Source organism: Neophocaena asiaeorientalis, unplaced genomic scaffold, assembly GCF_003031525.2.
Source record: "Neophocaena asiaeorientalis asiaeorientalis breed wild unplaced genomic scaffold, Neophocaena_asiaeorientalis_V1.1 scaffold55, whole genome shotgun sequence".
Classification (NCBI taxonomy): Eukaryota; Metazoa; Chordata; class Mammalia; order Artiodactyla; family Phocoenidae; genus Neophocaena; species Neophocaena asiaeorientalis.
In genome coordinates this window covers 4,625,179-4,646,299 of record NW_020175684.1, presented here as the reverse complement: position 1 = coordinate 4,646,299, position 21,121 = coordinate 4,625,179, and positions in this window count along the sequence as shown.

Genomic DNA, 21,121 nt, shown 5'->3' with positions numbered 1-21,121 from the left:
AGGTAATAATTTCTTAAAAATATTATAGGATCAGGAAAGCATAGGACTGAAGCATTAAATACCCTGAGAGACTGAATATACAAGTAGACAATGGCCAGGCCATATATAAAATTAGAAATTTGACCTGCAGCAACAAACCCAGGAAACCCACCACTTATCTACAGAGACTAGCCCAGAAATTTAGTTGGTTGTCTAGAAGTCAGACTTGTAGGAAGTCAGATTGCTGTCCCTAGTTACCAGCACAGGGAACCTCTGCAGCAGTCAAGCCAAAATGGCCAAGACTTGATTAATGACTGACAGCTTCTCTAATTTTTGTCTGTGTTTCCAACTTAGGACCAATCAGAGAAAGCCAAATATGTACCCCTAACCAATCATATAGGATGCCTGTCTTCTAATTAGTCTGCCTAAACCTTCTCTGTGCCAAAACCTCTGATCAGGATATACCTGAAGCTTTCTTCTTTTCCCTTACAAAGCTTTACCATTCTGTCTGCCTGTGAGTCTCTGCCAAAACAGAAGTGAGAGTAGCTGACTCCTTAGCCGAGGTCTTTGCTTGTTCTTATTTTTGTGGTCTTTGTTTATTTCCATAATCCTATATTATTTGAACCTGACTTGACTTTACTTGCTTTGGATAAGGTTGGTCCAGATTATGTTACAGTTAATACTATTCTTACTCTATGTGACAACCCATGCCACACTGCATTTGTTAAGATAGTCTGTGGTATGTGTGGTTGTGTGTTTTATAGAAATGGAACAAGCAGGTTTGGTGTGGGTGAGGTGTCACTGAATTTATGTTTAGACAATTAAAAACACAATGAAATAGTAGCAAATCGCAAGACTTTCTCATTACTTTCCCTTGTGATACCTAATTTCCTTGCATATTCTTTTTAAATTTCATCATATTTATTTTCCCTTCCTAGTGTAACTCTGGTTACCAACAAAACACGGGACTGGAAATTGGCTCAGGAATTCGGGAGGTTAGCCTTTCCCCTATGTCCGAGGTTAATCAATTACTTTTCTTGTGTATGGATGGATTATTTGAGATGAAATTTTTTTTGTTATCCTCTCTGTTTTCTCCAATGATCCTTAAATTATAAGACTATAGCCAGAATGTTGTATTTCTTTGATTCAGGGAAAGTTCATGGAACAGAAAGTAAAATATAGTTTGAAGTCAATGAATCTATAGGATTGAAGAAAAATATATGAATTTGAAGATGTTTCAATTGGTGCCTTAGATAAGGAGATGAAAAAGAAGAATGCCTGTATGAGATGTGACAGTGGTAGAATAGATTCTCATCATCTTAGGAGATGAAATACTCAAAGTTTCCTCAATGAGTTAAAACTGATTATGTACTCCAGAGCTGTGTCCACTGGAGGTGATTGGAGCATAGGAGAGAAGCTGGCCTGGTCATCTGCAAATCCGTAGCAGACAATATGGATTTATAGACATATGGGGAATCAAAGAAAAAAACTGATATGCAGTCTATGTGCTAGTTATGTTCCTCAGTTATCAGTAACCAATTGAAAGCATAAGACAGCAGAAAAGCTGATGTTTGGTACATTAAATGTCTTTCCTTGTTTAACCTTTTTCCTATTCTCTGGCATTCAGTTGTTTTAATACTGAACTCTAGTCAGCCTAAAATCCCCACGACAATGAAGTTTTGTTTCCTAGCTGGAGAATTGCCTCTGCTTTCTTTTCTTTCAAAAGAATCACAGTTCTTGAGTGCTGCTTCAGCACTTTCCTCCAGTTACAGTGAGATTATCAGGCTCATATTAGATGAGCTGTCAAGAATATTGAGCCTGTATTGTGCAAATAAGTCTCAAATACCAAACTGACAAAGATTGTTTCAGAAAAAGACTCACAGATTTAGGAATATTAGGCACAACTTAATTATATTATAAATGAAAACCATAGTTATCTAAGAAACACAGTTGTGAGCATTTTATTTTACAAAATGAGAGCTGTATCTTGAAATGGGAAAATAGATATTTTTTTAACATTAATGATTTCTTTTTGATAATACTGTGGTTATTTCTAAATAATATGAATTTTATTCCAAAGCTGTAGCTCAACAAAGTATTCTGATTTTTAGGAAAATGGGTTTAAGTTATTCTTCTTTAACTTAGCCTTAAATGTTTTTCTTTTGATCATATTTGTAAAAATAAACACCAATTAATAATAGAGAGTTCTTACAAAGCAATATCTGTCCTTTGCCACAGTGTAAATATCAAAGTCTCTAATGGATTTGTAAAAGGTTATTCCACTCATTTTGTTGAAGATGCTTATAGGTAAAAAATAATGATAGGAATAAATTTAATTTTAGTATTAACACGAATGGCAGTGTATAGCTTTCACTATTGCAGCAGAAAAAAACCCAAAGTCAATGTGTATAAAAAGATAGGTTACCAGGATAAAGTTTGCCACTGTTGTCTCCAAGTCTAGAAATTGAACTCAATGGAAAGAATCCCTGTAATCAGCCACTCTATAAGCATATTACATTTATGGAATTCCAGCCTAGCTCTGCATTTAAAACAGGCAATCTAAACATGTTCTCAGTGGATAAGGATAAGCCCTGAAGAGCTACTTTTTAAACTATATTTTTCCACAGAAACTAGACTTCAAAGATACTCGGAAAAACCCATAAAGTTTCGAACTTCAGGGCCCACAAACTTCTCACTTGGTTCACATTGACATCAATCAGAATCTATGTGCATGGACTGAGGGCAAAGCCTAACCTTTTATATAGCTGACAATATGTTTGAAATAACTACAAAAATGTCTGAAACTTCAAGCACTGTTCTGACTTTACACTTTGAAAGGACACTTAGTTTTAAGGACTCAACAAATGTCTAAATATGCTGGGTTTTATGAGTTTAATTTCAAATTTTAAAAACTTCAGGGGAATTTTCTTTACAATTTGAAGGTCACAATTAGATTTAACTGAAAACATCAAAAATGTTGAAGTAATTTATGGTGGCTTTTGAATATCTTTTTGAGGAATTTCTTCTTATGCAAAGTATTGATTTATTAAATATCTAATAATAGCAAAAGGAAATTCCTGCCCCCTCATTTGGGAAAACCAAACCCACCAATAATAATTAAAAATTGTAAAAGCAAGAACAGAAAAACCACATACAAAGTGTAAGGAGATATTTACAAATAAAGACAACATTTTAGGTACCATCAGCTAATCATTTGTATATAAACTTCATGACATTTTAATGCCTCTGGCTCCCTGTGTTGTAGGTCTGTGCTTATTCATCAGATGCTATAAACCTCAAAGGTGGGCACTGTCTTCTCTAAGACATTTTTAGTGCTCTTCCTGTGCGTAGAATTGTGTAGAATTCCTTTTCTGTGTCTTATAAGGATTGAAGAGTTTGTTTTTAAGCATCTTTCTCATTGTTTCTCTCAGATCATGGAATTCCATTTTCAATACTTTATGTTGGCTCAAAGGACCTTCTCATGTCCAAAATTGACTATTAAAATGCAAATATTACTTGGAAACTCATTAGTGAGATTTATTTGGTCTAAAGAAAAAAAGAAAATTATCTGAAACTGATGTCTTTTCAAGTAGAATATAATATAAGGACAGGAGGTTTAGAAAACTTTGCAAGTAGATAAAAGAGAGGGAAGTGGAAATAAAAGATCTCCAAAATGAGCTTTAACTACTATCCTGTTTCTTATCCTAACTTTTATCTTTTCATCGAATTAAAATTTGACCTGAGAGTTTTAACATGGGGTTTCCTGTTATTTACAGTTTTCTAACTGAGAAAGCAAACTGCATGATATATTGACTTTCATGTTGGTCTGGATTCCATTAACAGCTCAACATAAGATTCAGGAAACAGGCTAGTGAAATTTGGAGCAAAGTTATATTTTATGGACTTATGAGGAAATCTTTGTTTATTACAAGAAGTATTTAAATAAAGACTTCAGTGGACAATTATTCCAGGAGTTAGGAAATATAATAAATAAAGCTTCATTCCGGGACAATAGAAAACTACTTAACAGTAAGTGTAGGACAGTCACGCTGCTCTGAAAAGATGCATGATCCCAGATATGGAGCTAAAGTAGACTTCTGGAATCCCTGTTATGCAAGGTTTTTAACGCTTTTAGTAACTTTAATTTGAGAGTTCCTGGAACAGAGGCTTAGCATCTGGGTTAGCGGAGGATTTGAGAAGATTGATGAAGCAATTACTTGCCAACAGTACTGAAGTGTTTCAACTTTTTACAAACTGATTTCATCTTTATTGTACACTATGAAGACTATCAAGGCTCCATCACACGTGTAACAATTTTACTTGGCATACAATTTCTATCTACAAGTGCAATCAAATATATTCAAAGATATATTTTGTCCTTGCCCATCTGTTATCACAGTACAACTCAGGTAAGCAATGTGCTATTGTGCATGGTATGGAGTGAGTGTTTGTGTCCCTTTACAATTCATATGTTGAAGCCCTATTGTGATAGCATTTGGGAGGTAATTAGGTCATGAGAGTGGAACCCTAATGCTGAAAGTCTATAATTTTTATAGGCCAAGATTGATGCCTAGTAGGAAATAGGGCTCAGAGGAGCCTGACTAAGGTTTGGTCAAGGGGAGAGCTTTTGTCAACATGCACTGCACTCAGTGCTGACATTGGTCTTACTTTTATGCAATGAAATGAAATCTTAATTTTTTCAAATCTTTTTAACACACATTGCTCCAACAAATTCTTTCTAAAAGTACCTACCCTAAGTTAATAACAAATAAGTCTGGATCAAGAGAGATTTAAAAAAGAAAAATGTGAAATATTACCATTGTGTGTGGTTTATGATTTATTCTTGATTGTTTAGGTTTTCTTTACACAAGCTGGGTTTTTAATATGTTCCTTTGTGTTCTGTATTATATACAAATTTATGTAAATAAATGAATAAGTGAATGGTCACAAAATGCTTCAAAAATATGTACTTTGTATTTTAAAATAATCAGACTCAGATATAATAGTATCATGAATTTATAATAGTTATGGCATTCTGGAACATGCATTGTTTTGCACAGTGCAGCCTTAGTTTAGATTTCCCTGAATGCAGACCTTGAGACAAGTAGAAAATTTACAAGGAATTCCCAGTAAACGTAGGTTTGATAGGGAAGTAGAGAAGTGAGATGGGGGGAGAAGGAAGCCGACGGAGGATACACATGTGAGCTTCAAGGGGATATTAGGGCTTAATTTGTGAGAACTTGCTGAATACTGAGAAAATATACCTTAAAATTATGGCTCCTGGACAGAGGATGCTGGGGTATCTATTCACCAACTATTTCCTTTCGTTAATGTAGTTCCCTCTGGGATCATTTCCTCTTTGGAACTTTCAGTCCACCCAGTATAAGGACCAAAGAAATTGCCTGTGGCCAAAGATGCACTTAGGCTGAGAGAGAGATATGAGTACATTTGTGTGTGTAGAAAATATTTGAAAGAGGCTCTCAGGATTGAGCTAAATGTATATGGACTGGCTACTGACTGCATCTTCTCGAAGTACTTTAAATTAGAACTCTTCTGAAGTGTCCAAATTTAATTAATATTATATATGAAGCAACATTTTCACTTGTGCAGTTTGTAATAGAAAAGATAAAATGTCCAGAAAATTATCAGATTTATGGGCTAATTTTAAGACAGATGAAGAATGATTTACTAATAGATCCTGCACTTTTTTTTCTCTCTCTCTTACTGACTTCAAGGTAGCATTTACACAAAATAAGAAGCCTCTTAAGTCAGCAAAAGAGGGTTAATATATTTTGGTATACTCTCCTAAAATAAAAACCTTAAATGCTCAGAGATAATAATGCATGTGAAAAGAAAAATGAAATGTTGAAATTGGTAAATGCAATTAGGTGATGATTATTGGAACAAAAACTGGCATTGTTGTGATGGAGTGTTACCAGGCAGCAGAACCAGATAATGCCAGTATGAAAATGGACCCATTAACCTTCAAAATCTATTTAAGTAGAGGCTGTATCTCTAAATCAGTTGAAATAGGAACAAACATAAATAAATTAGCTTTCAATTTATGAAATATCAAAATAATAATATTTTGATATTTAATAATATCAAAATAATAATATTTTGATATTTAATAATATCAAAATATTGCTGGTTTTATCCCTGTTTATTTTTATGAATTATTTTGTATGCATTTCTGACCATTATTCTGAGTAGTCTTTTAATAAGGCAATGTGGAAAATTAATCTTGTTCTTAAGCCAGGTTTTAAAAAATGTCTTCATTTATGATATTTAGTCATACAGTAATTATATTCCCAAGTTAATATTATAATATTGTAATTTAATATTGTAATATTGCTTATTACAGGGTTCATTCAGTACTATAAATGTCTGGATTAATATCTGGATTCAATTTAAAGAAAGCTGTTTATCCACATAATGGATGTTAAGTGAACAGGTAGCTTAAAATTTTCTTTTTTTTTCCTTGAAGAATGATACATAAATCACACGCTGTGGTCATAAAATTTGGAAATATATATAAAGGTTATGTATTACTATAAAATATTATTCCTTATATTAAATATAATCCTCTTTGACATGCTACCAAATGCAAGTTCGTGTGCTCAATGCACAGTGAGGCCAAACGCTACTGAAACATCGGAGTTTGGAGCAGAGAAAGGTTTATTTCAGGGCTATGCAAGGAGATGGGTGGTTTATGCCCAAAAAACCCCAAACTCCTCCAAGGGTTTCAACAAAGCTTTTCCTTTTTTTTTTTTTTTTTTTGTTAGTTTCTGCTTTATAACGAAGTGAATCAGTTATACATGTACATATATCCCCATATCTCTTCCCTCTTGCATCTCCCTCCCTCCCACCCTCCCTATCCTACCCTTCTAGCTGGTCACAAAGCACAGAGCTGATCTCCCTGTGCTATGCAACTGCTTCCCACTAGCTATCTATTTTACATTTGGTAGTGTATATACGTCCAAATATACACTACCACTCTCTCACTTTGTCCCAGCTTACCCTTCCTCCTCCCCATGTCCTCAAGTACATTCTCTAGTAGGTCTGCGTCTTTATATCCATCTTGCCCCTAGGTTCTTCATGACCATTTTATTTTACTTTTTTTTTAGATTCCATATATATGTGTTAGCATATAGTATTTGTTTTTTCTCTTTCTGACTTACTTCACTTTGTATGACAGACTCTAGGTCCATCCATCTCACTACAAATAACTCAATTTCATTCCTTTTTATGGCTAATATTTCATAGTATGTATGTGCCACATCTTTATCCATTCATCTGTCGATGGACACTTAGGTTGTTTCCATGTCCTGGCTATTGTAAATAGAGCTGCAATGAACATTGTGGTACATGACTCTTTTTGAATTATGGTTTTCTCAGGGTATATGCCTAGTAGTGGGATTACAGGGTCGTATGGTAGTTCTATTTTTACTTTTTTAAGGAACCTCCATACTGTTCCCCATAGTGGCTGTATCAATTTACATTCCCACCAACAGTGTATGAGGGTTCCCTTAGCAAAGCATTTTTAAAGGCCAAGTGAGGGAGTGAGGGCTGTGGAGTATGTGATCAGTCCGTGCACAGTTTTCTGGTTGATGGTTGATGTTGAGGTAACAGGGTGGTATCACAGGGTGTCACATTATCAGTCCTTAGGAGCCAGTAGGTCTGGGCTACATGCTCATGATCATCACGTAGTTAATTTCTTCCATTTGGTGGTGATTTTAGCATCTGAAAAACCCAGGAAATATGCATGTGATACTATTATCTGGGTACTTCAGAGAGAAGCTACAGCAGAGGATATGGAGGAGGGGTCTGTCCTGGGAATACCCCATAGGGTCATGCTTAGTTGCAAATAGGCTTCAAAACTGACTCTGCTTTATAGTAAAACCTATATCTAAAAAAATATTACTATATAAAAAATACAGGTCATTGTATATTTGAAATTATTTTATTGTAATATGTTATATACTAATATTTTTAGAACTTAGATTAAAAATATAAATATTTAAAATATATGAAAAAATAGAACAAGTTTCTTATCTCATACATATGCAGAATTCATGCTTGGTAGATACTAAAAAATATTTTGAAATGAAACATATAAATATCTGTATTCCTTTTAACCTCAAATTTAAAGGTAATCTTTTGTTATAAATATTTTTCCTATAAATTTTATTTAGAATCATCAAGTGATAATTGATGCCACATAAGTGGCCTTTATATTTAAATAGTGACATTTCATTATTAAATAACTAAATTTAAAAAATGTCTGAAAATTATTTATCAATCCTGATATTATAAAAATGTATGTGTGCGTCTAAAGAAAGTTTTATTTCTTCCTTTACAATTTGGTTGCTTTTTTTTTTCTTCTACCTTTTTTTCCTGGCTAGAATCTCCAGTACAATGTTGAAGAGAAGTGGTGAGAGTGACCATCATTGTCTTGCTCCTGAACTGACCAGTAACACTGTTGGTTCAAAATTTTCTGGGGTTTCCTGGTGAAAGCTAAAATTAGCCACTGTGTACAGAAGGCAAGGAGAGATCAAAGAAAGAGGCAGACCACTCTAGATTGGTAAGTGTCATTTAATAAGCAAGAGAACTTATCTATGAGGCTTGTTTTGGGTGGCTGTAAGACAAGCAGATCTCTGCCCCTTCCCACCAGAATGTTAAAAGTTTATATGGAGGCCATGATTCGGTTCATTACATATAAGCTTCCCAATGGTCCAGTAACTTGTTGCCCTCTCAAGGTTGCTTCCTTCAAGTGGCTGCTACTGTGGGAAAGGTGGGCAGAACATAAATTCTAAGGACAGGGGAGGGGTGAGGTTCCTCAGATTGTCCATGTCCAGTTCTTGGGTCAACCACAGTCAAGTCCTCTCCCTGACCTCCTTCAACAAACCCTTAATTTGATCACTATTAACTATTGATATTTTGTTAGCCATTGAGCCATGATAGATGGTCTACAATGTTGATGAAGTTCCTTCTATTCCTAATTGCTAAAACATTTTATAAGAAATAGATGTTGGACTTTGCCAAATGCTTTGTTTGAATTTTCAAATGATCACTTTCTTTCTTATGTTAATTTGATAAATTACATGGATTGATTTTTTAATCAACCTTGCATTCCTTGGATAAACTTCACTTGATCATGATGCATTATCATTTTTATGTTGTCTGAAGTCAGTTTGCTAAAACATTCAGAATTTCTGCATCCATTTTCATATGGGATATTAATCTGTAACTTAAAAAAAATGCTTTCTGTAATCTTATCTAGTCTTTTTTTGTTTTTTTTTAAAAATAAATTTATGTATTTATTTATTTTTGGCTGTGTTGGATCTTCATTTCTGTGTGAGAGCTTTCTCTAGTTGCAGCAAGCTGGGACCACTGTTCATCGCGGCATGCGGGCCTCTCATTATCTCAGCCTCTTTTGTTGCAGAGCACAGGCTCCAGATGTGCAGGCTCAGTAGTTGTGGCTCACAGGCCCAGTTGCTCCACGGCATGTGGGATCTTCCCAGACCAGGACTCGAACCCGTGTCCCCTGCATTGGCAGGCAGATTCTCAACCACTGTGCCACCAGGGAAGCCCCTTATCTAGTTTTAATATCAGGATAATAACTACTTTATAGGGTGAGTTGGGAAATATTTTATCTTTTTAATTTTCTGGAGGAGTTCGTATAGAATTGGTACCATATCAACTTTAGGTATTTCATAAAATTCACTGCTTGCACTAGTGTGAACATCTGAACCTGGAACTACAAAGTTAATACATTTCATAACTATACTACTAGTCATGTTACATAGTTTTTCTTGAGGTCACTTCTCTAGTTTGTGTTTTTTCAAGGAATTTGTTCCTGTCATATGAGCTGTCAAATTTCTTGGCAAACAGTTGTTTATAATATTCCCTTTGTTAACCTTTAGTTATCTGTATAATCTGTAATGAAAGCACCTCTCTCATTTCAGAAGTGTCATTTTTGCTGTCTCTCTTTTTCTTTCTTTTTCTTCTTTCCTCCCATCAGTCTAGTTAGAGGTTTATCAACTTTAGTGATCTTTTAAAAGAATCTGCTTTTGGTTACACCTATGTTGTCGATTTTTTTCTGCTTTCTATTATCTTGGTTTCCACCTTGATCTTTATTACTTTCTTCCTTTTACTTACTTATAGTTTCATATGCTGTTTTTGTTGGGAACTCTACTGAGTTGGGGAGTAATGAGCTGCAAGGTGTCAGGGTAGCTAATTTAAACAAGTCAAAATGCAAGTAACAGTCAGGCATGTATTCACTTACTCCTGTAGTACGAGTAAGTGGCTAAACTGCAGAAAGTTCTGCTCCTCCACACTTGTTCCTTCTTTCTCCATTTGTTACCCCGCCCCTGGAGGCGGGTTGGGTGGATTGGCAAGCAGGTGGAGGTCATCTCACTGTTGAATAGCCCAGAACTAAGGTCTGCTACAGTTTTATGGCATTAGAGGTGGAGAGGTACTTGGAGTGGAAAACTTATAAGTAGCAAGTCAGAGTAGAGAAAAGTATCTTCCAAGTTTCTCTCTCCTTCCCCCATAAAGAGGTCTCTGTTTGAGCTTCCTGAGGAAAGCCTCAGCGGAAAACTCCAGATAAAGAGACCTCTAAATGGAGACACCTGAGCTACGAGCTCAGCTCTATATAAAAGAGCACAGCCTATCAGTGGGGCCTGAGTCTTTGAGTGCAGCTCCCTTCAGAGGCAGTAAGGCGCTGGTTGTGCGTGCAGCAGGACTGCTGTGGGGTGAGTAGATTTTTCCCTGGGTGTGAGGACTGTCAGGTAAGACTTTTGTAATTGTCTGTGGTTGGGCCTTAAACAAAAATCAAACTTTGTTTTTAAACACAGAGCTGAACTTTTTGGTTTCCTGCTCCCTGCATTTTATTAGAAGCTGAAGTCATTTATTTGCAACCTTTCCTTTCTAATATGGCAATTTATTGCTATGAATTACCCCAATTACTGCTTTAGTGGCACTCCATAAATATCAATATATTGTGAACATTTTTATTCATACAAAATACTCTCATTTTCCTTTTAAATAATTTGAACACAGATATTTCTTCCTTGTTCTGATTTTTAGTTTCATTGCATGACTTGAGTGATATTATATGTATGAGACTTGTTTTATGACCCAGAATATAGTCTATCTTGACAAATGTTCTGTATATATTTGAAATAGATCTGTTATTAGTTGTGTGTTCTATAACAGTGTTAATTAGGTCCAGCTGCTTGATATTTGTAGTCACATTTTCTATATGCTTGCTGATTTTTAATCTATTTGTGCTATCAATTATTGAAGGTAAGTAATGAAATCTCCAACTATATTTTGTGGACTTTGTTTCTCTGTGCAGTTCTATCAGGTTCTGTTTCTTGTTCTATGAAATTGTCATTAAGGTTGTAAACATTGAGAGTTTTTAATTACTCATGATAAATTAACTGCTTGTATAGGTGCTATTTTAAATTTAAAACATATTTAATTACCTTATTTTAAAATTTAAAATGATAATCGAATATCTGAAGAAAGGAAAGCTGAAGAATATTCAATGCTTGAATAGTTTTTGTTCTGCACTTTTTTTGTCTCAAAGCCGGGTGTCCTTTGATTTGAATAATTTTCCTTTCCTTAATTTTAAGAAAATTCTCATAGCAGAGCATTGAAAGCATGAGTTTCTAGTAGTTTGCTGTTTTGTGTTGGATTAATTTGATTTTTCTGTTTGCTTAAGTAAGTTGCTTCAAAGTCCTTGAGATTCCTTTTGCTTTTACTGTGATGATCACCATCTGTTTCAATAGATCTGTGTTTTGATATTCAGTAGTGTTTTTTCTCCTTATTGTGGTTTCAGATTTATTAACTACTTCTCTAAATATGTTGTTTGATTTTAAAACATTTCCTTCAATCTATGGTTTTACTTTCATCTCATTATTTTGTGTATCCACCTTTATGGTTTTTCTTTACCATATTCATGCTTTTTTTTTCCTTTTTAAGAATGAAGACCCCTCCCCGAGAAAATTGCCTTCCTTGAGTTCTCTTCTATACTCAACTTTTAAAAAACATTTGTTATTTTTCTTTTATTTTGCTCATATGTGATGGTTTTCCTTGGCAGTATCTTCTATCTGATATTGATTTGCTTTTTCTAGTTAATATTTGGCAACTGAGGGGTTTTTTGCTGTTTTTGTTTTTTTGTTGTTGTTGTTGTTGACTGAACTGAAACCTTGATAAATGAAGGAAAAAGACTGTAATAAGGCTCAGTCTTTGTTCTTTTTCTGAAATTTGATCAAGTGTTCTTGAAATAAACTAATAAGGTGACAGCTAGAAACCTATACTTTTTTTTTTTTAATTCCTTGAATGGTCATGGATCCTTTACATATGCAGTTTGGAGTCAGATGTATTGCTCATATCTTCAATTCAGTGGTTTCTCTGTAAAAGCTATTCCCATTATTTATCAATCTGAAATAGAAAATGTTAATCAGCCTGTTTTATTGTTACAAAATCTGGGGACATTACCAAGAATTCTCAGGATCTTGCCAAGTTGCCTGTCCAGCTTCTGGGGGTTAAGCAGTGGTGGGGCATGTGGCCTTTCTATTATGTGCTCCCATCTTTGAATCACCTGCTAACTGTTCATTTGTTTGAAGTTTTGAAGGATGTTATACAGTTAACCCTAGAACAACTTGGGGTTAGGGTGCCAACCCTCCATGCAGTTAAAAATCCAAGTGTAATTTAGAGTAGGCCCTTCATATACACAGTTCTCCACATCCACCGTTCAATATTCACTGATTCAGCCAATTGTGAATTATGCAGTACTGTCATATTTACTGTTGGGGAAGGAAAAAAAAACAAAACAAAAGACCTTTAAGTGCAGTCCTGCAGTTCAAACCCATTCTATTGAAGAGTTGAGTGTATAAGATTATGTTCCTTCATTTGTTTAGTTGGTGATGTTTTATTACTGCTTCATTTTTAGTTCACTCATAATTATAGATATCAGAGGAAGACAATTCTTTGCAGTTTCATTCTGATATCCTAAACTATTCTTCTCATGCAATTGTATTTATTTCTTTTTTTAGAGAAAACTCAACTGTAAAACCGGTGACGATTGTTTTTCCACCAAAATTAATAATTCACCTACCCCTAAACTCAGTATATGCACACAAGATTAGAAAGAAAAAATGCACAACCTATTTAGCTAATACTGGGATAGTGGTCAATGAAGGTGATTTTTATTATTTGAGGATTTTAACTCGTAAACGTTTTTAACTGAAAAGAATAGTATGTTTCACTTGCAGTGTGAATTGAAACAGAAAAGATAACCAGTATTGATTTAATTGTCTGTGATAATAGAATAATAAATAATCAGAATGCTGTGCAATTAGAATCTTACTTTATCAATATGGTCTTATAAAAATACACCAGTTTCAAACTCTGAATTTCAAAAATTGAGCTTCAAACTAATTGTGTTTGATATTTCCAGTAACCTAACTTTGCCAAGTATGATTAGCAATACATTCAATACATTAAAAAAATATATTAAGGGAAGTTTTAATATATGTGTATTAGTTTAATGGGTGAAAAATTCAGTTCTACCAAAGACACATCTCTAGATATTCATAAATCCAGGAATAAAGTCTATAAATTGTGACCCTGTTATTTTCTCACCATAACCAATAATGCATATAATGGTTCACTTACTGATAAATTAGTATTTTTCTAATCATCAGAGACAAATACACTATTTAACTTCTAAAAGGCAAAGGATACTTTACAAGTTTTCAATTTTTATTATCATGTAACTAATCTCTATTCACAAAATAATTTAAAATCAAGCTATATGTGAAGTTTTTACCAACCTGATCTACTTGTACTTTATTTTCATGCCTAAAGTTTTGGACCAAACAATGCATTTAAGCAAAATGAAATATTTTCTTGCTTTCTCGGACACACTATTTACCAAGATTTTCATATTCATACATTGTCTGTTTAGGTGAGAAAAATATAAGGAACTCATCATGGATGGTTGAGAAAATAATAACCTGGGAGGAGACAGCGTTGATGTAGCCATATGCTCAGTGGCTGTTACGTTCTTCAGTGGGCACTGAGATACAGCCACACTAGAGTGTGAGGCTGCCATGACTGGCTGCCTGTTTTCTACTATAGCCAGGTGTAATTCCTGCTGTTTCTGAAGTCTCTGCTCTAGAGGCATCAGTCTGACCCCAGGGAAATCTCAGCTGGTAGAAGTGAATGTTTTCCTCCACGTTTGAACCCGTGAGGGTGAAGTAATAATGTATTTCTGGCTCCAAAAGAGCAAGTTACACTGATTGAAATTCACACTTGATATTTACTCTCTAATTTACACATAAGAGCTTCTTAAGTTATATGAAATATGATGTGTTATGTAAAAAGTAGAGAACTTTAGGTTGAAATTTTGGAAGATCAAGTAAGAGAATACAGGCACTCATATAAACTAAAAGAAAAAATCATTCTCTATGTAGGAAGAAATCAAGAGATACAAACCCAGGTACAGTGATCTAAGTGATTAAATAACATACAATTATTTGATTGTGAAACATGAGGATATTAAATAAGAACTAAATTTACACCACATGCCAGTCTGTAATTAACCTAGATTGAATTTTCAGGTACAGACTGAGGTAAGGGTCCCTATACTTTCGGAAGTACGTATCTATCAAAGCCCTATTTTTCTCTGATTTTCAGTGTCAGCTTGAATACACACAACTTGATACATATGGACCTATTTCTCAGTTTCTTCTTTGCTTCTACTTTTTGCTTCTACTTTTCTAAGCCTTCAATATTATTTTTTTAGCTGATAGGGGACGGCCCACAGACTGTTTCTTTATGGACAATTATAGTGTCCTCTTAAGAAGAGATATCTTCTTAAAATAACTCAAAATTGTGTAAAGATTTTGATGGACATCTGTAGATCAGTTTTGAAAGTATTTAATATCTTTACAATATTGATTTGTTTTATCCAAAAACATAGTATATTTTCATTTTCTCCAGTGAAGGATCACATATATTTTGTAGACTTCTTCCTATATGTTTTATATATTTTAATTGCCAGCTTCAATTTTAATAAACTACATCTTCCAACATCCTGTTATCAATGTAAAGAAAATTGCCTTTTCATATCAAGTATGTAGTGTATGTGTATATGTGTGAATGTGTTTTATTCAGCCTACTGCTGCATTATTTTAAATTCTGTTCCATTATTAGTGGGGAGAAGGGAAGTATGACTATATGTGGAAAATAATTTTTTTAATTCCCCTAAGTATATGTAATTTTTTAGTACAAAATAGAATAAGAACACTGTATTTTTTACTTAACATACAAAGGCAGTCATTTCGATATTTCACAATGAGGTAACACATATAATAGCTTTTTAGAAATCTTTCATTAGATGTTTCCTTTCATCCATAGTATACAAAGGGTTTTTTCCATTAGTATATGTTAGACGATATCAAACACATTTATAGTATCTATTTAGATAAATATGCTTTATCATTTAATTTCTTAATGTGATAAATTACATATGGATTTCTAATACTAAAAAGCAAACTTCTATTCAGGAGATAATCAATTTGGTCTTGATACATTAATACTTTTGTAAAATGCTGAATTCATTTCTATAATTTATTTAGAACCATTTAAAATACATCAATGTGTACAGTTGGACCTTAATTTTCTTACCTAGTTTTTGTAAGAAAGTTATATTACCGTATAAATTGATATGGAATATTAATGTTCATACATTAGTTTCAGGATATTATCTTTTTATATTCCATAGAAAAGTTTAAAATAAAATTGACATTATTTCGTGAACGTGTGATAGTACATTAACATCATACTGGCCTGGATGAGAGTTTTCTTTGTGAAAATTTTTTGAAAAGATTTTATTGACTCAAAAATTTTTAATGAGTCTGTTTTTCTGTTTTCCCAATATTTAGAGGTCAGTTTTGACAGCACCACAACTTTCCATGACTTCTACAGTTCTCAAAATTACTGTTATAATTTTGGATATAATCCTTGTATTATTTAACCTTTACAATGCCTGTGTATTTATATGTATTGTTTCCTATTCATATATATATATATTATTCCTAATTTTAGAAATGTAATATTCTTCTTGAAATTTCAATGTTCAGTGTTATTCTTTTTATATTTTAATTTGAATAATTTTTGCTTTTATAATTTCTGATTTTGTTTGTGTTTATTCTGCTACATTTTTCTATTTGGGTTGGATTCTAAACTCCTGAAATTTGAGCTTTTCTTTCCTTTGTTTTCTCCTCCCTCCCTTTCTTTCTTCCTTTCTATTTTTAGTATTTTAAGAATGAAGTTTTTACTTAAAGTACCAATTTCTCTGCATTTTCTGGTATTTGATTTTGCACAGAGAATTAACCTTATATTGATTTCAAGTGAAGTAGTACTGGTCTGAAGTATTGTGGATCCTAGTGATCATTCATTAAAATAATTAATACTTTGTTTTTGAAGGAGGAAACGTATGGATTGCAGTAAAACCAATTTATTAATACTTTTGTCAAAGTATTTTCTCACCTTACTGAGTTTTATTCCTACTTGCTGTTTAAATTACTAAGAGACTTGAAATAGCTAAAACTCTGTTCTGGTTTTTGAATGATTATTGCTAAATTATTACTTAATATATTTTAAAGATCTTTTGCTAGGCACATACACATTTAGTATTTTTTATAAAACATACTGCTTTGAGGGTTTCTCCTGTAACTTTCCTATCTTGGTGTCTACCAAACAGGATAGAGTAAGGAGGAATTTTTGTTTGAGGAATTTTGGGAATACTTGATATGTAGTTTATTTTGGGGGGGAAACTTTTCAGCCACTATTTTTTTTCTTGTAGGTCTTCTACTCTCTAAATAATAAACCTAACGGTATTAAAGATCCATTTTAAATGTATACATTTATTTATATATTACTTTTTGTGGTTTGTTCCTAAGCTTCAGCAAACACTATTTGACTTTAGTTGTATTACTGAATATCTTTTTGGCTCAAGATCTTTATGTATAAAAGAGAATATATTTCTCGCAGTGTTTATACTTTAGAATTAATTGCAATTATCCATATCAGATAATTAGAGACATATTTATAGTAGATGGCTTTGATCTTTATCATTTGTTTATACTCAGAATAGATGGGAATTTCAGACTGATCTATAAAATCATTTGTCTAATACATAGGATCTAGCATGAATTCACTGGGATTATCTGATATCAACAGATTGAGGTGGAATATTTTCTAACTTTTGTGCTATCTTCTGATAATCTTATTTTTTTAAGTATGCTACAAAATTAGTTTGCCCTACTAAACATGGCTCTTCTTTATACTTATAATTCAAGTAATTAATTCTTTTATAAATCCCTTCATATTAATACAATGCAAATCCCAACTTCTATCCACTGATTCCTGGATTTGCTTCATATAGTTCTTATGTTATATGTGAATTATATTATAAGGGTGATGGGTAGAGTTGGAAAAAATAGCAGTCACAGTAAAAAAGAAAAAAAAACAAAACAATGTAACAGGGTTATGGTTATAGACATTTAGATAAATATAAACTATCACCACTCTCTTCTTTCAGTCTTGCATAATTTTGTATATTTATCTCTTTCAATGGTAAATATGTGTCAGTTTTACAAGGTGTCTATTAACCTAATGCAAAAGATTTTCTATCAGTGCAATTTCTTTAAGTGTTGGGTAAAAATTTGAAGTATTTCACTTTATTATGGTTTTTAGTTTATATGTCTTCAAAAATATTTTAGTGAAAACAAATTATGTGTTTAGGAAACATTAGCTAAATCTCTTTCAAATTGGAAATCTTTGTTAGTTTTGAAATCATCTTGAACCTGGTTCCTCCAAACTGAGTCAATTCATTGGTTCTCAGTTTTTTCTGTCTTAAATATGATAAATCTCAAATTTTTATTAACAATTAAATTGCTTGTACTAGAGTTTTGAAAGTCAGTGTGGTTTTCTTGAGAAAATGGAAGGAAATTTGCTACATGTATTGTTACTACATAGCATGTATGGTTACTAGTCTTTTCTAATTGCCTTAATTTGAAATTATGTTTCTTGACCTGAGTCCCTGTTGGTCTCAGTTTGTTCAGTTATTTTGACTATCACATAGTGAACTCCCAAAATAAGAATTTATATGTAAATATAAAAGGTAGTTGAGAGCTATCACTGCAATGCCAGCAGAAGAGGATAACATTTTCAGAGCATGTACAAATAGCCAGTTCTCTAGCATCATATTCTTACTTGGATCTGCCCTCTTAAAATCACCTCAGTTCTCACCAGGCTTTCATGTCTACTGCTGTATTTCTTCAGAGGATTTATCTGTAAGTCAAGTCAATTAAAATTGTGTAGCTCAGTTTTGGTGATAGTAGAATAATGCATTACTTTCAACAAATACCCAGTTACTATTATTTTTAAATGGTCTCCTTAGTTATTATTTTTATTGAAGTGTTGTTGATTTACAATATTTTCAGGTGTACAGACTTAGTGATTTGAAAGTTTTGTAGGTTATACTCAATTAAAGTTGTTATAAAACATCAGCTATATTCCCTATACTGTACAACAAATTCTTGCATCATATATATTTTATGCATAATAGTTTGTAACTCTTAATCCTCTACCCCTATATTGTCCTTCCCCTCCTCCTTTTTCCCACTTGAAATAACTTGTTCTTTATATCTGTGAGTCTGTTTGTTTTATAATACTCATTTGTTTTATTTTTTCAGATTCCACACCTAAGTGATAACATACAGTATTTATCTTTCTCTTTCTGACTTATTTCACTAAGCAGTAATACCTTCTAGGTCCATCCATCTTGTTGCAAATGGCAAAATTTTACTCTTTTTATGGCTGAGTAGTATTCCTGGGGGGGGGTGCGTGTGTATGTATGTATACATACACCAAATCTTTATAAATTCATCTGTTGGTGAACACTTAGGTTGCCTCATAACTTGGCTGTCATAAATAGTTCTGGTATGAACATTGGGGTGCATGTATATTTTGAATTACTGGTTTTGTTTTCTTTCAATATTTACTCTGGTATGGAATTACTGGGCCATATGGTAGTTCTATTTTTAGGTTTTTGGGTAACCTCCATAGTGTTTTCCATAGTGGCTACACCAATTTACATTCCCACCAACAGTGTACCAGGGTGCCCGTTTCTCCACATCCTTGTCAACATTTGTTATTTGTGGTATTCCTGATAATAGCCATTCTGACAGGTGAAAGGTGGTAATTCATTGTGGGTTTGATTTGCGTTTCTCTGATTCATGATATTGAGCATCTTTTTATGTGCCTGTTGGGCATCTGCATGTCCTCTTTGGAAAAATGTCCATTCATAACTTTTGCCCATTTTAAAATTGTTTTTTTTTTCTTTTATTTTTCATATTGAATTATATATGTTGTTGTGCTTTGGATATTAACCCCTTATCAGTCATATCATTTGCAAATATTTTCTCCCATTCATAGGTTGTCCTTTTGTCAACAGTTTTCTTTGCTGTGCAAAAGCTTTTGAGTTTAATTAGGCACCATTTTTTAATTTTTGGATCTATTTCCTTTACTTTATGAGATAGGTTTGAAAAAATATTGCTATGATTTATGTCAAAGAGTGCTCTGCCTATGTTTTCTTCTAGGATTTTTATGATTTACGGCCTTACTTTTAGGTCTTTATTCCATTTTGAATTTACTTTTGTGTATGGTGTGAGAAAATGTTCTATATTAATTTACATAGAATTGTCCAGTTTTCCCAGCATCACTTATTGAAGAGACTGTTTTCTCCACATTGTATATTCTTGCTTTTTCAAAGATTTTTGTGACCATAAGTGCATGGTTTTATTTCTGGGATCTGTTGTTCAGTTGATCTATGTGTCTGTTTCTGTGCCAGTACCATATTGTTTTGATTACTGTAGCTTTGTAGTCTAGTCTGAAGTCAGGGAGCACCTCTGTTATTTTTTTTTTTTCAAGATTTCTTTGACTATTTCGGGTCTTTTTTTGTTTCCATACAAACTTTAGAGTTATTCTAATTTTGTGAAAAGTGCCATAGGTATTTTTATACAGATTGCATTAAATCTGTAATTTCCTTGGGTAGTATGGCCATGTTAACCTTCTTCAATCCACAAACACAGCATATCTTTCCAACTGTTTGCTTCACCTTCAGTTTCTTTCATCAGTGTGTTATAGCTTTTCAAGTACAGCTCTTTTACCTCCAGTTAGATTTATTCCTAGGTATTCTCTTTGATGCAATGATAAATGGAATTTTCTTAATTTCAGATTCTGATAATTCATTGTTAGTGTATAGAAATGTAACAGATTTCTGTATATAATTTTGTATCCTGCACCTTTACCTAATTCATTGAGCTCTAGTATTTTTTTTTTTTTTTTTTTGGTGGTGTCTTTAGGATTTTCTACATATAGTATCATGTCATCTACAAACATGACAGTTTTACTTTCCAATTTGGATTTTTTATTTTTCATGTCTGATTGCTGAGGCTAGGACTTGGAATGTTATGTTGAATAAAAATTGCGAGAGTGAGCATCCTTGTCTTGTCCCTGATCTTAGAGCTAAATACTTGCAGCTTTTCACCATCCCGTATGATGTTAGCTGTGGGCTTATTGTATATGGCCTTTATTTTTTCTTTTTTTCATAATATCTTTTTTGGAGTATAATTGCTTTACAATGATGTGTTAGTTTCTGCTTTATAACAAAGTGAATCAGCTATACATATGTACATGGCCTTTATTATGTTGAGGTATGTTTCCTCTATATCCACTTTGTTGAGAGGTTTTACCATAAATGAATGTTGAATTGCATTAAAAGCTTTTTCTGCATTTATTGAGATACAATTTTTATTCTTTAATTTGTTAATGTGCTATCACATTGGTTTTTTTCTGGATATTGAACTATTTTGCATCCATGGGATAAATCCCATTTGACCTTGGTATATGATCCTTTTAAAGTATTGTTAGATTTTGTTTGCTATTTTGCTGAGGAGTTTTACATCTATGTTCATCAGTGATATTGACCTGTAATTTTCTTTGTAATATCTTTGTCTGTTTTTGGTTTCAGGGTGTTGCTGACCTCATAGAATGA